This window comes from Phyllobates terribilis, unplaced genomic scaffold (genome assembly GCF_046119375.1).
Source record: "Phyllobates terribilis strain yellow unplaced genomic scaffold, ASM4611937v1 Scaffold_4__5_contigs__length_816908805, whole genome shotgun sequence".
NCBI classification, from domain to species: domain Eukaryota; kingdom Metazoa; phylum Chordata; class Amphibia; order Anura; family Dendrobatidae; genus Phyllobates; species Phyllobates terribilis.
Genome location: NW_027362764.1, coordinates 693,105,545 through 693,124,952, shown reverse-complemented (window position 1 = coordinate 693,124,952; position 19,408 = coordinate 693,105,545). Strand labels below are relative to the sequence as shown.

The 19,408-nt window shown below is 48.0% G+C and overlaps 1 protein-coding gene across 3 annotated transcripts in view; it reads right to left on the bottom strand.

Annotated features, from left to right (window-relative positions):
• Positions 1–19,408, bottom strand: part of LOC141265889 (Y+L amino acid transporter 2-like) — a 64,718-nt gene that overhangs the window by 23,395 nt on the left and 21,915 nt on the right. Inside the window, exons 1-2 of one of the 3 annotated variants that reach the window (XM_073679556.1) lie at positions 13,596–14,131; positions 3,412–3,621 (exon numbers count right to left, since the gene is read on the bottom strand). The exons of 1 other annotated variant lie outside the window; for it this stretch is intronic. The gene's annotated coding sequence lies outside the window, so the exon portion shown is untranslated. Of the gene's footprint in view, positions 1–3,411; positions 3,622–13,595; positions 14,132–19,408 lie in introns of those variants that run through there. One more of the 3 variants, XM_073679553.1, reaches the window with a different exon arrangement.

Sequence of the window (19,408 nt, the reverse complement as noted above, 5' to 3'; positions counted from 1 at the left end):
GCATAAAGAATTCCTGTCTATAAGTTGCTTAAATTGAAGCAGTGGTCCTGTGATCTGCGCAGCTAGGGAACTGTGGTGTCTAGTTAGTGGCCAGATGACCCAAGATCTTCATGGAGACAGGTGTGATGCAAAAGAAGTCTGGTTCAGGACAGTTTTACATGAAAATGCACTGTTTTGGATTGAAAGTTCGTCTTGTTCCATATACAGTAACTCAGAAGATCAGGAGTCCATGAGCTAATTTGCTGTCAAAATGTGGTGACCCATTATAACAAAAATATATATACAGTACAGACCAAAAGTTTGAACACACCTTCTCATTTAAAGATTTTTCTGTATTTTCATGACTTTGAAAATTGTACATTCACACTGAAGGCATCAAAACTATGAATTAACACATGTGGAATTATATACTTAACAAAAAAGTGTGAAACAACGGAAAATATGTCTTATATTCTAGGTTTTTCAAAGTAGCCACCTTTTGCTTTGATGACTGCTTTGCACACTCTTGGCATTCTCTTGATGAGCTTCAAGAGGTAGTCACCGGAAATGGTTTTCACTTCACAGGTGTGCCCTGTCAGGTTTAATAAGTGGGATTTCTTGCCTTATAAATGGGGTTGGGACCATCAGTTGTGTTGTGCAGAAGTCTGGTGGATACACAGCTGATAGTCCTACTGAATAGACTGTTAGAATTTGCATTATGGCAAGAAAAAAGCAGCTAAGTAAAGAAAAACGAGTGGCCATCATTACTTTAAGAAATGAAGGTCAGTCAGTGCAAAAAATTGGGAAAACTTTGAAAGTGTCCCCAAGTGCAGTTGCAAAAACCATCAAGCGCTACAAAGAAACTGGCTCACATGCCCCAGGAAAGGAAGACCAAGAGTCACCTCTGCTTCTGAGGATAAGTTTATCCGAGTCACCAGCCTCAGAAATCGCAGGTTAACAGCAGCTCAGATTAGAGACCAGGTCAATGCCACACAGAGTTCTAGCAGCAGACACATCTCTTCAACAACTGTTAAGAGGAGACTTTGTGCAGCAGGCCTTCATGATAAAATAGCTGCTAGGAAACCACTGCTAAGGACAGGCAACAAGCAGAAGAGACTTGTTTGGGCTAAAGAACACAAGAAATGGACATTAGACCTGTGGAAATCTGTGCTTTGGTCTGATGAGTCCAAATTTGAGATCTTTGGTTCCAACCACTGTGTCTTTGTGCGACGCAGAAAAGGTGAACGGATGGACTCTACATGCCTGGTTCCCACCGTGAAGCATGGAGGAGGAGGTGTGATGGTGTGGGGGTGCTTTGCTGGTGACACTGTTGGGGATTTATTCAAAATTGAAGGCATACTGAACCAGCATGGCTACCACAGCATCTTGCAGCGGCATGCTATTCCATCGGGTTTGCGTTTAGTTGGACCATCATTTATTTTTCAACAGGACAATGACCCCAAACACACCTCCAGGCTGTGTAAGGGCTATTTGACCAAGAAGGAGAGTGATAGGGTGCTGTGGCGCCCCTGAGGGTTCAGTCGCCACAGAGGTATTGCACCTCACCAAGAGGTGTGGCATCTCCTTCTTTCAGGTAAGGATGGAGTACTGCCCTGGGACCCCAACACCTGCACTCAACACTACACTACTCCAGGCCAGCTGGAAGGGCATTATGCACTTCTTCTGCTGCCCTGTCCTTGGCTGGAGTGGGGGGAACCAAAGTGAGGGGGAACCAGTAGTGGGTGTGGGTGGAGGACGTAGAACAGGGGAGCACTTAGAGAATATATATATATAAAGGGAAGCCATCTTGGGTAGGTGTGAATTCAAAAAGAAAGAAGAGGAGAGGAGTGGTCTGAGGAGCAGAGTCTCTTCAGGATCTCTGCTCCATATTGGGACCTAGTAACAGAGGCCCAGGAGTGAGAGGGGAGTCAGGGAGGAAGGCTCTGGTAACAGAAGGGATCCCAGGGGGTACGGTGAGTGCAGGACGGCACCAGTATGCCCGAATCTGCCAAGCGTCAGAGGGATCAGGCAGCAGGAAGGGAACCGGTCCCTGGACCAGCCGTGTTACTCCAGGTCTCGGGTGGAAAACCGGAAGCTTCTGCACTTCCATGGTGCAGTTGCCACAACCTCACTCAAGTCGCGGTGAGGGGCACCAAGTAGGTCCAGGAACTCCAGGTTGCCCAGAGGGATCTCAGAGTACCCTATCGGGACTTTGTGTGGGGGAGCGCAGGGCAGGAGGAAGAAGACCCAGCGCAGGAAGTCGGTCAAGGAAGGAACATAAAGAAAGGGGGTCCCGTTAAGTGCTTCTGATATACTTGAGGGAGTGCTGGACCCTTGCCTGGCAAACGCAGCGCGACGCGGGAGGCTGACACCTGGACAGTGTACCCGAGGAGCCTAAAAGAACTGTGAGTAAACTCGGTCGACTGTACTCTACTGTCTCCGTCAGTTATTTCTACCACGCTACCACGCCTGCACTACAACGTCCAGCATTACCATCTGCATCCCTTCCATGAACTCTGCCCTGGGGGCCTGCTCCGCCTGTGGGGAGCAGAAACATCCCAGCTGCCATCCCATCACCCCCGGAGGTCTGCAACAGCGCCGGTACTCATTACCAGGAACCACAGGTGGCACCACGAGACAAAACTGTTAACAATCCCCTTTTTAAAGAGTGACCCCAGGGTACGGGCCCGGGAGCCGACTGCCGTGACATCCCATAGAAGGTCAAAGCCTGGGTACCGAGTTTCCCCCCATATCCCCCTGGGCGAGTCAGTGCTACGCCAGATGACCTGGCCTCCACAGTCACCAGACCTGAACCCAATCGAGATGGTTTGGGGTGAGCTGGACCGCAGAGTGAAGGCAGCATCTCTGGGAACTCCTTCAAGATTGTTGGAAGACCATTTCCTGTAACTACCTCTTGAAGCTCATCAAGAGAATGCCAAGAGTGTGCAAAGCAGTCATCAAAGCAAAAGGTGGCTACTTTGAAGAACCTAGAATATAAGACATATTTTCAGTTGTTTCACACTTTTTTGTTAAGTATATAATTCCACATGTGTTAATTCATAGTTTTGATGCCTTCAGTGTGAATGTACAATTTTCATAGTCATGAAAACACAGAAAAATCTTTAGATGAGAAGGTGTGTCCAAACTTTTGGTCTGTACTGTATATATTTTAACCCCTTTACGACATAGGGCGTATTAGTACGTATCTGTGCCCTGGGCCTTATGGACCAGATACGTATTAATATGCCCTATCTTTAATGCGGCACCGCGACAAAAGTCGCGGTGATAGCATTAAAATTACAGGGCCATCTTACCTTAGGGTAGATGGCGCCGGCATCTCGGGGGGTGTCGCCGCCCCTTCACACCCACGATCGCTGTGATTGGCTGTTCAACTCTGAACTCTTCTGTTACACTTCAAGACCTTTCTCCTACCTGCTCCAGTCGCTGCTGCTGTTTCGGCATCCTGCTGCGGTCTCCAGGGTCCTGGATCTCCTGCTCCAGCATCCTGCTGTTGTCTCCAGGTTGCTGGGTCTCCAGCTTCGGCGTCCTGCTGCTGTCTCCAGGGTCCTGGGTCTCCAGCTCCTTATCCTGCTGCTGTGGATCCTGCTCCAGAGCCTCTTCCAGAACCTGCTGCTGATCCTGCTGAAAGAAGAACAGAGAAGACTTTGGTAAGTGCATCTCTGTTCTCCCCTCATCCACCCCTCTCCCCCCCTCCTCCCCTCCCCCTCCCTTTACCCCCAATCCTCCTCCTCCCCAGTTTTGTTTTTTTTTTCGTGCGTCCTGCAGCGGCCGAGCGCTGAGCTAAGTCACTGATCAACGTCCGTGCTCGCTGCTTTTCAGGACTTTTTCTTGTCCCTGTCAATTCTCCCCCCCACACCTTTGCACCACATCCGCGCACACACCCAGCAGCTGCAGAGAGTTGATTGGTGACATAGTTCACCGATCCGCACTCGTGCTCGCTGTTTGCACCACCTAAGGTAGTTCCTTTTTTTCTCTTTTTTTTTTCAGAAAAAAAAAGTTCACACCAAGCACACTGACACACACACACTCTAAATAAAGTACTGACACACACGCACCACATACACGAGAAAAAAAAAATGTCCGGCTCATCCCAAACTCGCTATTCAGCGGAGGAGGCATACGCTATTGTTGCCTCCGACACTGAGACTGACAGCGAGGGCGAGGATCCCACATTTCTTTACTTTTCCGATGCCTCATCGTCCTCCTCTTCCTCCTCTTCTTCCTCCTCTTCCTCCTCAGGTGCTGCTGGACCTCCCCGCAGTCGTCGCAGGAGAGAAGATGTTCCAGCGCCCCCCACTACTGACCCCATATGGACCTTGCCCCCCGAAAATTTTGAGCCACTGATTCCTGATTTCGTGGCGGAATCAGGAATCAAGTTTGACACCACCGGCCTCACAGAAATAGACTTTTTCAAAGTCTTTTTCTCTGAGGATTTTATAAACCTCATGGTGGGCCAAACTAATTTGTATGCTCATCAATTTTTGGAACAAAATCCCTCTTCATCATTTTCTAACTGGTCTCCTGTAGACGCAGAAGAAATGATGAAGTTTTGGGGCCTGGTCCTTCATATGGGGATCCTGAAAAAAACAGAGATTCGGCAATACTGGAGTGTTGATGTTTTGTATAACACTCCAGTGTTCCGAATGGTCATGACCCAGACACGTTTTGAGGCCATCCGCAAGTTCTTGCATTACCAAGATAATGCAAGGTGTCCTGCACGCGATGACCCGAACTTTTATCGTCTTTTCAAAGTTCGGCCGGTCATCGAGCACTTCAACAACAAGTTTGGTGAAGTGTACGTGCCCCAAAGGGACATCTGCGTGGATGAGTCCTTAATTTCTTCTAAGGGGCGGCTTGGATTCCGGCAGTACCTGCCCAGTAAAAGGTCCAGGTATGGGATCAAGCTGTATAAACTTTGTGAGAGAACCTCAGGGTACACTCACAAGTTTAGAATTTATGAAGGGAAGGACTCCCGGATTGAACCCCCTGAATGCCCCCCTGTTCTGGGAGTGAGTGGGAAAATTGTGTGGGACTTGGTGCGCCCACTGCTGGATAAAGGTTATCACCTGTACGTGGATAGCTTTTATACAAGTATCCCGCTCTTCAAGTCCCTCTCTGCGCGACATACCGCAGCTTGCGGTACTGTCCGCAAAAATCAGAAAGGCCTCCCAAAGACACTAATTGGGCAGCTGCTCAGAAGGGGTGAGAGCAGAGCCCAATATAGCGATCACCTGTTGGTGGTCAAGTACAAGGACAAGAGGGATGTCCTTCTCTTGACCACCATACATGGTGATGGCAGCACCCTCAGCACTGTAAGAGGTTCCACTACACAGGTCGCCAAACCAGACTGTGTAGTGGGGTACAACAAGTGCATGGGGGGAGTTGATCTCTCCGATCAAGACCTCCAGCAGTACAGTGCTTTGAGAAAGGCCAAGGTATGATATAAGAAGCTGGCCGTGCACATTGTTCAAATGGCAATGCACAACGCTTTCCTTCTGTCAAAATGTGCAGGCCAGACTTCTGCGTCGTATCTTCACTTTCAGGAGACAGTTATCAAGGCAGTGGTGGTGGAGCGGGCCCCACTACTTCTGGAACTGAAGGACCTCGAATTGTACCGGGCCAGCATTTCCCGGGGCAGATCCCTCACAGCGGAAAAAAAGGTAAGTCACAAAAAAAGTGCTGAGTGTGTTACCGAAGGGGAATATGCAAGGACACCATTTACCAATGTGACACCTGCCCCGACAAACCTGGCCTCTGCATGAAAGACTGCTTCAAAAGGTACCATACTTCCATGGACTATTGAATTAATTTCTGACGTATGACAACCGGACGAACACTACACAGCTGACGTAGTGTTCGTCAGGTTGTCATACTTCAGTTGTGTAGTGTTGGTCAGGTTGTCCTACACAACTGGCGTATAAAACTACATTATAAAATTGACAAATCAGGTATCTGTTCCAAAAAGGGGGCACTTGCTGGGCATTTCCACTGTTTAGGCACATCAGGGGCTCTGACAACGTGACATGACGCCCGCAGACCATTCCATCAAAGTCCGCATTCCAAAGAGTCACTCCTTCCCTTCCGAGCCCTGACATGCACCCAAACAGTAGTTTTCTCCAACACATGCGGTATCAGCGTACTCAGGAGAAATTGCACAACAACTTTTGGGGTCCAATTTCTCCTAGTACCCTCGTAAAAATAAAAATATTGCGGCTAAAAGAGCGTTTTTGTGGGAAAAAAAATATTTTTTTTTCACGGCTCTACGTCATAAAACTTTGCAAAACACTTGGGGTTTCAAAGTGCTCACCACACATCTAGATAAGTTTCCTGAGGGGTCTAGTTTCCAAAATGAGGTCACTTGTGGGAGAGCTCCAATGTTTAGGCACACAGGGGCTCTCCAAACGCGACATGGCGTCCGCCAACAAATTGGAACCATGTCGCGTTTGGAGAGCCCCTGTGTGCCTAAACATTGGAGCTCCCCCACAAGTGACCCCATTTTGGAAACTAGACCCCCCAAGGCACCTATCTAGATGCATAGTGAGCACTTGGAACCCCCAGGTGCTTCACAAATTAATCCGTAAAAATAAAAAAGTGTTTTTTTTTCCACTTTTTCATTTTTACGAATCAATTTGTGAAGCACCTGGGGGTTCTAAGTGCTCACTATGCATCTAGATAGGTGCCTTGGGGGGTCTAGTTTCCAAAATGGGGTCACTTGTGGGGGAGCTCCAATGTTTAGGCACACAGCGGCTCTCCAAACGCAACATGGTGTCCGCTAACAATTTGAGCCGATTTTCCATTCAATTTGTTAGCGGACACCATGTCGCATTTGGAGAGCCCCTGTGTGCCTAAATATTGGAGCTCCCCCACAAGTGACCCCATTTTGGAAACTAGACCCCCCAAGGCACCTATCTAGATGCATAATGAGCACTTGGAACCCCCAGGTGCTTCACAAATTGATTTGTAAAAATGAAAAAGTGGAAAAAAAAAACACTTTTTTATATTTACGGATTAATTTGTGAAGCACCTGGGGGTTCCAAGTGCTCACTATGCATCTAGATAGGTGCCTTGGGGGGTCTAGTTTCCAAAATGGGGTCACTTGTGGGGGAGCTCCAATGTTTAGGCACACAGAGGCTCTCCAAACGCAACATGGTGTCCGCTAACAATTTGAGCCGATTTTCCATTCAATTTGTTAGCAGACACCATGTCGCGTTTGGAGAGCCCCTATGTGCCTAAACATTGGAGCTCCCCCACAAGTTACTCCATTTTGGAAACTAGACCCCCAAAGGCACCTATCTAGATGCATAGTGAGCACTTGGAACCCCCAGGTGCTTCACAAATTAATCCGTAAAAATAAAAAAGTGTTTTTTTTCCCACTTTTTCATTTTTACGAATCAATTTGTGAAGCACCTGGGGGTTCCAAGTGCTCACTATGCATCTAGATAGGTGCCTTGGGGGTATAGTTTACAAAATGGGGTCACTTGTGGGGGAGCTCCAATGTTTAGGCACACAGGGACTCTCCAAACGCGACATGGTGTCCGCTAACAAATTGAATGGAAAATCGGCTCAAATTGTTAGCGGACACCATGTTGCGTTTGGAGAGCCCCTGTGCGCCTAAACATTGGAGCTCCCCCACCAGTGACCCCATTTTGGAAACTAGACCCCCCAAGGCACCTATCTAGATGCATAGTGAGCACTTGGAACCCCCAGGTGCTTCACAAATTAATCCGAAAATATAAAAAAGTGTTTTTTTTCCACTTTTTCATTTTTACGAATCAATTTGTGAAGCACCTGGGGGTTCCAAGTGCTCCCTATGCATCTAGATAGGTGCCTTGGGGGGTCTAGTTTCCAAAATTGGGTCACTTGTGGGGGAGCTCCAATGTTTAGGCACACAGGAACTCTCCAAACGCAACATGGTGTCCGCTAACAATTTGAGCCGATTTTCCATTCAATTTGTTAGCAGACACCATGTTGCGTTTGGAGAGCCCCTGTGTGCCTAAACAATGGAGCTCCCCCACAAGTGACCCCATTTTGGAAACTAGACCCCCCAAGGCACCTATCTAGATGCATAGTGAGCACTTGGAACCCCCAGGTGCTTCATAAATTGATTCGTAAAAATGAAAAAGTTGAAAAAATAGAACTTTTTCATTTTTACTGATTAATTTGTGAAGCACTTGGGGGTTCAAAATGCTCACCACCCATCTATATAAGTTCCCTGGGGGGTCTAGTTTCCAAAATGGGGTCACTTGTGGGGGGTTTCCACTGTTTAGACACATCAGGGGCGTCCGCTAATTATTCAAGCAAATTTTACAATCAAAAAGTGAAATGGCGCTCCTTCCCTTCCGAGCCCTGCCGTGAGCCCAAACAGTGTTTTTTCCCCACATATGGGGTATCTGCGTGCCCAGGGGAAATTGCACAACAAATTTTGAGGTCCATTTTTTCTTGTTACCCCTGCGAAAATAAAAAAAATTGGGTCAAAAGTAACATTTTTGTGAGAAAAGTTAAATGTTCATTTTTTTCTTCCACATTCCAAAAATTCCTGTGAAGCATCTGAAGGGTTAATAAAGTTCGTGAATGTGGTTTTGAGTACCTTGAGGGGTGCAGTTTTTAGAATGGTGTCACATTTGGGTATTTTCTGTCATAAAGACCTCTCAAAGTGACTTCAAATGTGATGTGGTCCCTAAAATAATGGTTTTGTAAATTTTGTTGGAAAAATGAGAAATCGCTGGTCAATAGTGTTGAGCGAACATGCTCGACTCTGCTCGGTACTCGCCCGAGCATCACGCTACTCGGGATGTTCGGCGAGCACCGAGCATTTCCGGGTTACTCGGGCGGGAGCTCGGGTCTCCGCCCTGCATGTTTGGCGCTCTTTACAGAGCCAATGAACATGCAGGGATTGCCAGCCAGTCACTGTAATGCCGCAGCCATGTTGTTTGTGGGCATTACAGTGATTGGCTGGCCGCACAGCGCCACCTCGAGTATTTAAAACCGGGCGCTGCCATCTTGGACACAGTCGCTCCGGATCAGACAGTGTAGGGACAGCGCTGCTGATTTAGGGAGAGATATATCCTGCAAAATAGTTAGTGTAGGGTCTGTAAAGGCTGCCAGATCAAACAAACAGTCCTTCTCAGGACTAATATCCATCCCAGGTATATCAGGCAGGCAGGCAGGCAGGCTGTATAGGAGACGCAGTGGTTATACCAGCAAACGCTGCATTACAGTCCTGTGTGCTGCTCCTGTTGCTGAAATTGCTGGACTTAGCTCCAGGTCCCGGGGGCCAGGAAAAATCCTTTTTTTTTTATCTAAATCCTCTTTTTTTTTTCCTCCTTCACAATGTACAAATACCCATCTTATTAACCTTTTGGTTCCCCCCCCCCCCCAAAAAAAAAGTGTGCCTCTGATTTTTCAGACACAAATATATCTGTTGAAAATAGTCTGGTGTAGGCCAGAGAGACAGAAGTGTGCTTTTGCTGTTCCACGGTAAAAAATCTCTATTATCCTGCTTTTTGCATTTTTTGCTGTAAAAAGAAAAAAATAGTGTCTCCCTGATTTTTCAGACACAAATATATCTGTTGAAAATAGTCTGGTGTAGGCCCGAGAAATACAAGTGTGGTTTTGCAGTTCCACGGTACAAACCTCTGTATTATCCACTTTTGGGCCATTTGTATCTAAAAAAAACAGTTTGAGTGTGTCGCTCACTGTTCAGCCGCAAATATATATATATTTTAAAAAGCCTGGTATACACCAGTAAATTATTACTGTGGTTTTGATGTTCCACGGTAAAACATCTCTATTATCCTGTTTTTGGCATTTTTTGCTGTATAAAAATAATAATAGTGTCTCCCTGATTTTTCAGACACAAATATATCTGTTGAAAATAGTCTGGTGTAGGCCAGAGAGACAGAAGTGTGCTTTTGCTGTTCCACGGTAAAAAATCTCTATTATCCTGCTTTTTGCATTTTTTGCTGTAAAAAAAAAAAAAAAATAGTGTCTCCCTGATTTTTCAGACACAAATATATCTGTTGAAAATAGTCTGGTGTAGGCCCGAGAAATACAAGTGTGGTTTTGCAGTTCCATGGTACAAACCTCTGTATTATCCACTTTTGGGCCATTTGTATCTAAAAAAAACAGTTTGAGTGTGTCGCTCACTGTTCAGCCGCAAATATATATATATTTTAAAAAGCCTGGTATACACCAGTAAATTATTACTGTGGTTTTGATGTTCCATGGTAAAACATCTCTATTATCCTGTTTTTGGCATTTTTTGCTGTATAAAAATAATAATAGTGTCTCCCTGATTTTTCAGACACAAATATATCTGTTGAAAATAGTCTGGTGTAGGCCAGAGAGACAGAAGTGTGCTTTTGCTGTTCCATGGTAAAAAATCTCTATTATCCTGCTTTTTGCATTTTTTGCTGAAAAAAAAAAAAAAAATAGTGTCTCCCTGATTTTTCAGACACAAATATATCTGTTGAAAATAGTCTGGTGTAGGCCAGAGAGACAGAAGTGTGCTTTTGCTGTTCCACGGTAAAAAATCTCTGTTATCCTGCTTTTTGCATTTTTTGCTGTAAAAAAAAAAAAATAGTGTTTCCCTGATTTTTCAGACACAAATATATCTGTTGAAAATAGTCTGCTGTAGGCCAGAGAGACAGAAGTGTGCTTTTGCTGTTCCACGGTAAAAAATCTCTATTATCCTGCTTTTTGCATTTTTTGCTGTAAAAAAAAAAAAAAAATAGTGTCTCCCTGATTTTTCAGACACAAATATATCTGTTGAAAATAGTCTGGTGTAGGCCAGAGAGACAGAAGTGTGCTTTTGCTGTTCCACGGTAAAAAATCTCTATTATCCTGCTTTTTGCATTTTTTGCTGTAAAAAAAAAAAAAAATAGTGTCTCCCTGAATTTTCAGACACAAATATATCTGTTGAAAATAGTCTGGTGTAGGCCCGAGAAATACAAGTGTGGTTTTGCAGTTCCACGGTACAAACCTCTGTATTATCCACTTTTGGGCCATTTGTATCTAAAAAAAACAGTTTGAGTGTGTCGCTCACTGTTCAGCCGCAAATATATATATATTTTAAAAAGCCTGGTATACACCAGTAAATTATAACTGTGGTTTTGCTGTTCCACGGTAAAAAATCTCTATTATTCAGGTTTTGGTAGTTTTTTGCGTAAAGAAAAACAGTAGTGTCTCCTGACTGTTGTGACATAAAAATATATCTGTTGAAAATAGTCTTGTGTAGGCCCGACATCCCAGTGTGGTTTCGCAGTTCCACGGGTCAAATCGCTGTACTATCCAGTTTTGGGCCTTTGGTATCTAAAAAAAAAGCAGTTTGAGTGTGTCGCTCACTGTTCAGCCGCAAATATCTCTATTTAAAAAAGTGTGGTATACCCCAGTAAACAATAACTGTGGTTTTCCTCTTCCACGGTTCTAATCTACTCTTTATTACCCTTTTTCCATTGATAGTGCAAGTGTAAGCTATTTTACTTCATTTACAATGGGCAAGGCGCGTGGCAAGGGACGTGGAAGTGGACGTTCTGGTGATGGTTCGTGCAGAGGACGGGGCCGTGGCCAAGGTGAAAATGTGCCACAACCAACAGCCACATCTTCTCGCTCCCACTTCTTGACCGAATTACTAGGGAAGCACAGAACAACACCAGTATTGAGAACTGATCAGTGTGAACAGGTTATTAATTGGATAGCAGACAATACTTCCAGTTACCTGGGCACCACCACCTCCGGTCTGTCTTCCACACAGTCAACTCTTAGTAGCCGTGAGTCTCGACCGCATACTCCTCCTCACCCTGATGCTCCTTCCTCCCACCATGCCGAGTGTCGTCAGACAGCAAGTGATCCCACACTTGGACACTCTGAAGAGCTGTTCACTGGTCCATTTCCATATTTGGGCCCCTCGCCTGATACGTTTGAAGTGGTGGAAGAGGAGATCCCATGTTGCGATGCCCAAATATTTGAACAGCCACGGCCACAGGAAGTCGACGTTGGCAATCTGTCACAAGAGGTGGACGATGACGAGACACAATTGCCAGGAAGTGAGGAGGAGGATCGTGGTGCACAAGTGGAAGAGGAGGAGGTGGTGGATGATCTAGTAACTGACCCAACGTGGAAGGAGGACATGCAGAGTGAGGCCAGCAGCACACAGGGGGAGGGAGGCAGAGTACCCCAACAGGCAGGAAGAAGCAGTGTGGTGGCCGCAGACAGAAGGCAGGCAACCGTTCCCCGTAACACCAACACGAGGGACGTTGCCAGTACAAGCGGTAGGTCTTCCAGAGTCTGGATTTTTTTTAAAGACTCTGCTGATAACCCCAAAAAGGCCATATGTTCCACCTGCCATGCCAGCATCAGCAGGGTTGACAAAACTACCAGCCTGACCACCACCAGCATGATCAGGCACATGGCAGCAAAGCACCTGACTTTGTGGGGCGAAACCCAGGGTCCACGACCAGTGTCAGCGGGTGTCACCACTGCTTCTTCCACTGTTGTGCGTGCAATAGAACCCCCTGTTGTGTGTGCAAGGCAATCCCCTGTCCATACTGCATGTAAAGATGCCCCCTCCTCTCAGTCTTCACTTGTTATGGCAGTTTCTCAAGAAACAGCATCAACGTCCACGTCCACGTCCCACCGCAGCGTTCAATTGTCCATATCCCAGACCTTTGAACGAAAGCGGAAATTCGCAGCTAACGCCCCACAGGCCACAGTCCTAAATTCGCACATTTCACGACTGCTTGCATTGGAAATGCTGCCTTTTAGGCTGGTGGAGACGGAATCCTTCCGCAATCTTATGCGGTGGCCGTCCCTCGGTACTCGGTCCCCAGCCGACACTATTTTGCCCGGTGTGCCATCCCCGCACTACACAAGCACGTGTCCCAAAGCATCTGCCGTGCCCTCAACAACGCAGTTACTGGGAGAGTCCACCTGACAACGGACACGTGGACAAGTGCTTGTGGCCAGGGACGGTACATCTCTCTGACGGCACACTGGGTAAACATAGTGGAAGCCGGGACCTAGTCGGACCTTGGGACGGAACACATCCTCCCCACACCGAGGATTGCGGGCCCTATGTCAGTCAGAGTTGCCCCCACAGTGTACAGCTCCTGCGCATCCTCCTCCTCCTCCTCATGTTCAGCCTCCATCTCAGATATCACCACATCAGTTACAAGCTGGAAGCATTGCAGTACTGCCTCCGCCAAGCGGCAACAGGCTGTGCTGAAACTCATAAGCTTAGGTGATAAACCTCACACTGCTTGTGAGTTGTGGACAGCTGTGAAAGAGCAGGCAGATCTGTGGCTGAGACCGCTGAACCTACATCCCGGCATGGTCGTGTATGACAATGGACGTAACCTGGTGGCGGCTCTGAGGCGAGGTGAGATCACACACGTACCATGCCTGGCTCATGTGCTTAACCTCGTGGTTCAGCGGTTTCTTAAATCGTACCCCGAGTTGCCAGATCTGCTCGTGAAAATTTAAGGTGCCCCAGCGAGGTAGTCGTGGGCGAGCTGTAGCCCCCTCTCGCTATGGCACCCTACAGACAATACGTGTCCTCCCTCTGAAGTGTTGCTGTGTATGTAGTGCTCTTCACTTACTTCAAGCCATCCGATCGCGGCTTTCTCCAGGAATTTTTCTTCTGGGACCAGGGCAGCAATAATTTCAGAGGACACGAGGTTCTTAACCAGAACTTGGACTTTACTTGGGGAAGAGGAATATGTACAATATTTACAGGCAGATATAATGGATAAGGCCCGACAGGTTATCTTCTCTCTCACAGGTGCTGGCAACATCTTCAGCCCCGGTTCCCTCTTTAAACAGTGGCCTGGATCAAATGTCTCCCCCACGTCTTGGCCTGGAGTCCTATTTAACTTCCTCTGCTTCCCACAGACTAGAAGTGCCCCGGGTCCTCAATACTTCTCTGTTGAGTTTCTCCGGCCAGCTAACAGGACTCTTGCTCTTGCGTAAGGGAACTTTCACACTGAGATCCCACTGTCTGAGGGTAGGGAGCTCCCGTCTACCCTAGCAGCCACATATATATTCAGGCTGCCTGTAATCAACAACGTCCTATCTCTTAATGGCCTCTGGACACTAAACAGAGGCTTTTTGCTAATGTGCCCACCCTCTGTGAGCTGTCATCACAGAACTTTAACCCATCACTGTCTATAACTCTGCTGGCAGACTCAACCTGACATCTGCACCCAGAACAGTGGCATCTTGTGGCTGTTTTCAGGTACTACAGCCCAGAAGGAATTATACCAGGAACAAGCTCTATATCCCTCAAGGCTTGATCAGGGCACTAAGTTCCCCCTCTACTCTACTGACTGGACCACTGAAGCTAACCCCTTAGCTTGGCCTACCAACAGTTCAGTGAGGTCTAACGATGGGAACACTTTCTTTAACTAATTTAGTGCCCAAGGAAGGCTACGTCCTTCCCCACTATTACAAAAGTACGCTGCCTGTCAGCTCATTTTCGCAAGTCGGCTACAGCTTCCGCCGCCCTTGCTGTGTTGCAGCAGCGTTTGCAGCTTCCGGCACACCGACTGGTGTGTGATGTCCCCACACGTTGGAACTCTACCCTCCACATGTTGCAAAGGATTTGTGAGCAGAAGAGAGCAGTTGTGGAGTACCAGCTGCAACAAGGCAGTCGATATTCAGGTCAGACTCCACACATAAGACCTCAGGAGTGGACCTGGATGTCTGACATATGTACCATCCTGACAAACTTTGAGGAGGCCACCAAGATGGTGAGTGGCAATGACGCCATCATTAGTGTCAGCATTCCACTTGTCTGTCTTTTGCAACGCTCTCTGCAGAGAATTAAAGAGGAGGCATTGCAGCCAGAGTATGATGAGATGGATCAAGAAGCCGTAGCGGGCGATTACACACAGCCCAGCCTCATCTCATCCCAACGTGCATTGGGGGACAATGAGGGAGAGGAGGAGGAGGAGGAAGAACAGGAGCTGCTATCATGCGTTGTAGACGGTAGTACCTGTACAAGTGTCATACCGTCGGTTCAGCGTGGGTGGCCTGAGGACAGGGGGGAGGAGGAAGAGGAGGAGGAGGAGGAGAGCATGGTCAGTCGTCATCTTGGTGAGGACACGGAAATCTTGCCCGTTACCAGTCTGGCACGCATGGCTGACTTTATGCTACGCTGCCTTAACCGTGACCCTCGCGTTGTCAAAATGTTGGGTGACAGTCATTACTGGTTGGTGACACTTGTAGACCCCCGCTACAAGGAGAACTTTCACTCTCTTATTCCTGAGGTGGAGAGGTCTACAAAAATGGGGCAATACCAGAAGGCCCTTGCTGCAGAACTCTTAAAAAAATTCCCATCTGAATACGCTAGCGGCAGAGGTCACAGTTCGTTGCCCAACCAAGGCGTACAGGCGAGAGAGATGCAACTCCAATTCAGCAGAGGCAGGGGAACACTGTCAACGTTCTGGGACAGTTTTCTGACACCCGCCCAGCTTACAGGCCCTGAGGCGCGGGGTACTCTCACAAGGAGTGGAAAGTTTCAAAAGATGGTGAGGGAGTACCTTGCCGATCGTACCAGCGTCCTCCGTGATTCCTCTGTGCCTTTTAATTATTGGGTATACAAGCTGGACACTTGGAATGAACTCGCTCTGTACGCCTTGGAGGTCCTGGCCTGCCCTGCCGCTAGCGTGTTATCGGATCGTGTTTTTAGTGCCGATGGGGGAATTATAACTGATAAGCGCACTCGCCTGTCAACTGACAATGCTGACAAGCTAACTCTTATCAAAATGAACAAGGGCTGGATTGGGCCAGACTTCTCATCACCACCAAATGACAGCAGAGTAACATAAAGTCAAATCCACTGTGTTATTTCGGGAGGTGTATTCACATGCACCGCTTCACACCCACACATGGGTATACGCTTCCTCGTTTTGGCTGTTTAATCTTCTTCTCCTTATCCTCAGCCTCCACCACCACTATACCACCAGGGTGCCAGCATTGCAAGTTCCTCCATCCTAATTTTTGGCAGCTTTTGCTGGGAAAGCATAAGCAAATACCATGGGACACCCACTCCCCAATAATGGGACTTATGTTTGTAATATGCTGTACTGCATGGCTCTTGTAAGGGGCATTGCAAGTTGCTCCATCCTAATTTTTGGCAGCTTTTGCTGGGAAAGCATAAGCAAATACTATGGGAGACCCACTCCCCAATAATGGGACTTATGTTTGTAATATGCTGTACTGCATGGCTCTTGTAAGGGGCACTGCAAGTTGCTCCGTCCTAATTTTTGGCAGCTTTTGCTGGGAAAGCATAAGCAAATACTATGGGAGACCCACTCCCCAATAATGGGACTTATGTTTGTAATATGCTGTACTGCATGGCTCTTGTAAGGGGCATTGCAAGTTGCTCCGTCCTAATTTTTGTCAGCTTTTGCTTGCAAGGCATAAGCAAATACTATGGGACACCCACTCCCCAATAATGGGACTTATGTTTGTAATATGCTGTACTGCATGTAACGCGCCACCTGGGCCGTGTGTACACGTGTGTGGGATACCCAGTGCCGGGTCTCTGGGGTCTGTAGTCTCCGTGGCGGTGACCCGGTCCCGTGGCTCAGGCTGGTCAAACCAGTGGCAATCTTTCTTAGGTTTTGAGGTTAATTGTCCGACTGCGCCACCCGTGGATTGCGGTCAGGGAGTACCACCGCTGCGAGGCAGACCGCTGAGGCTGGTGTTGTGTGCGCAGCATAAAATGGGATAACTCCCCTCGGAAGGAGTATAGCCTCAGGGCAGTGAGTGTGTATGATGGGGGTGATGGTGCACGAGCGCAGCAGGAATGACTCAGAGTCTTTGCAGTGCAGTTCAGGGTCTTTACTGATGATTATAAGGTAGACCCTCCCGGGAGTACTGGCTAGCATAAGAGGCCTGGTCAGTCTGTGAGCAAGCAGGAGTTCCCCTGGCCAGGTGGAGTTGTAGGCCTCCCCGTCTGTCTGCACTCTTCCTGGCTACCTTGCTGTAAGCGGGTAGAAGTAGCCCATGTCCCTGAGTGTACCGTGTAGTGCTCACCCGTATGGCTGGTGACTTGGGGCCTTCTGTTAGCCTCCGCTCCACGACGGCGGTGCTGGTCCCTTGCTTGTGACTGAGCCTCCGGGCTTCTATGGCCAGAGGACCTGAAATCCCCTGCTGACTGGTTTCTGCTGCTGGATATATAAGTCCTCACAGCTTCGGACTCCTGTGTCCGGTTCCTATTGTCTTCTGCCAGGGCGAGCTCTGCTCAGCTTCCAGCCCCTGGTCTTTAGCTCCTAGCTCCTACAGAGCTCCTTGCTGTTACTTTCCCTTGCTCTCACTCTGACTCTGACTGTTCTCTGACTCACTCAACCCCGCCCCAGATCCAGTTTATAAGGGCAGAATTCTCCCCTCCCAGGATTGGGGCAGGAGGATGTTGCATGTTTAAGGGATCCTGACCAGGAAACCTCCCACTTGCTCTCCGACGTAATATCTCTATTACTGTGGTGACCAGACCCCTGGGGTGCCACACATGGCTCTTGTAAGGGGCATTGCAGTTCCTCATAATTTTTGGAAAGCCTTCCATTCACTGCTTAGGCCAACAGTGCACGGGAGACCCAGTTGCTATAAATGGAAAAAAAGGTTTAGTTAACGCCCTCTGACCTCCATGTCATTTCCAAGGGGCATTGGAGTGGCTCGAAATTTTTGGTAGGCATTGCACTCACTGTATGCCCTATAACTGTGTAGCCGAACCGCTCCTTTTGCTACAGAAACATATCCTACAAGACATATGTGGTTGACTGGCCTGATATTGATATGAATGGTCCCTGTTCCTCCTGCTCTTTCTCCTTTGCCACTACCTCATCCATCATTTATCACCTGAAGCTTTGTTTTAACGGGAGTCATAGAACTTGGATAGTAGCAGGAAAACATCCAGCAATCCTCGGAGGAGGTAGGATATGCGCCAAAACGCTGACCACCTCAGGCCTAGCCGCTACTACATACATGCGCTTGCATTACAACAAAACAAAGCAGATGCTAACTTCTATCATCCTCATCATGCTCCTCACCTTGGCACTCTCAACTCCCCTGATGGAGAAGCCAGGGCCCACCGGAGGAGTCTGATAGTCCGGTGGGCTCGGCCAATGCTGCCCTAAAGCAGGCCAGGCTAAGAAAAGTGTGGGAAAGGTTACCGGGACAAATAGGGGTGGCTGGGGACCGAGTATGGACACCCGGCCACCCCCTGGAGGCTGGGGAGCAAGCGGGGACACCCGGCCACCAGGAGGCTGGGGACTGAGTATGGATACCAGGCCACCGACACAGCCATGGCGTGGAGGCCAGATTCCGCCTCCACATGCCTAAAAGGCCCAATTTAAAGTGCAAGCAAGCAAGCAGTATGGTATTGCAGCCTGGGGGTGGTTGGGTGGCAGGCTGCATACTTGAGCTTGTATTGCAAGGAATGGGGGAGGTACAATTGAACACTGCCCTGGGACTAGAACTTGCATGGGGATAGTTGCAAGTCTGCATCTTCTGATGCGGTAAGGATCACTTATGATGGGCACACTTTTAGACAGTGACCTGGGAGTCAGAGATGCTTCCAGGGGTCTTCCCCATGCTGTTCCCTTGTCTTTTCAGCACTTTATGCATGTGTCACACAGCACATGGCCAGATAAGGTTGTAAAATGTTAAAATGACATTTCACGGTGAATGCATTTGTCATAGTTGAAAGCAATACAAAAGTGCAAAAACGCATAAAAAATGCTACTTGTGAACATAGCCGAAGGTGTGGAGGAGTATTTTTGTTTTTGATCATTTATTTTAACTTATACACAAGTCTTTTCCCTGGAAAGGATGTTCCTTAACTAGTGTTGAGCATTCCGATACTGAAATATCGGGTATCGGCCGATATTCGCGGTATCGGAATTCCGATACTTAATTCCGATACTTTTACAATATCGAATACCGGAATCGGAAGTTCCCATAATGCCTGCGCTCTGCAGTGTCTCTGAAGTATGACAAGCTGGATGGCAGCGCTCAGCTGAGATCCAGCATGTCATCAGAATGCCATCCCAGCATGGGAGAATTCTCCTGATCGTTTAAAAGCCGGCGGGCGGTAAAAAGACGCCGGCTTTTAAACAATCACAGAGCCCCATACTGCTTCCCCGCAGCCTCCCACCCCGATCCTCCGCTCCCCTCGCCACCTCCCATCCCGATCGTAAGTTAGGACCGGGCGGGGAGCGCAGCACCAAGGAGCGGGGAGCGAAGGACCCGGGTGGGGAAGCCGGCAGTGAAAAGACTTCATCGCCGGCTTTCCCGTTCTGTGCTGCGCTTTCCCGCCGGTTATTTCAAATGAACAGCTGAGGTATCAGGTGATGCCGATCAGCTTTTCATTTGAAGTAGCCGCGGTGCCCTCAGAGGGTTCACGTGAGTT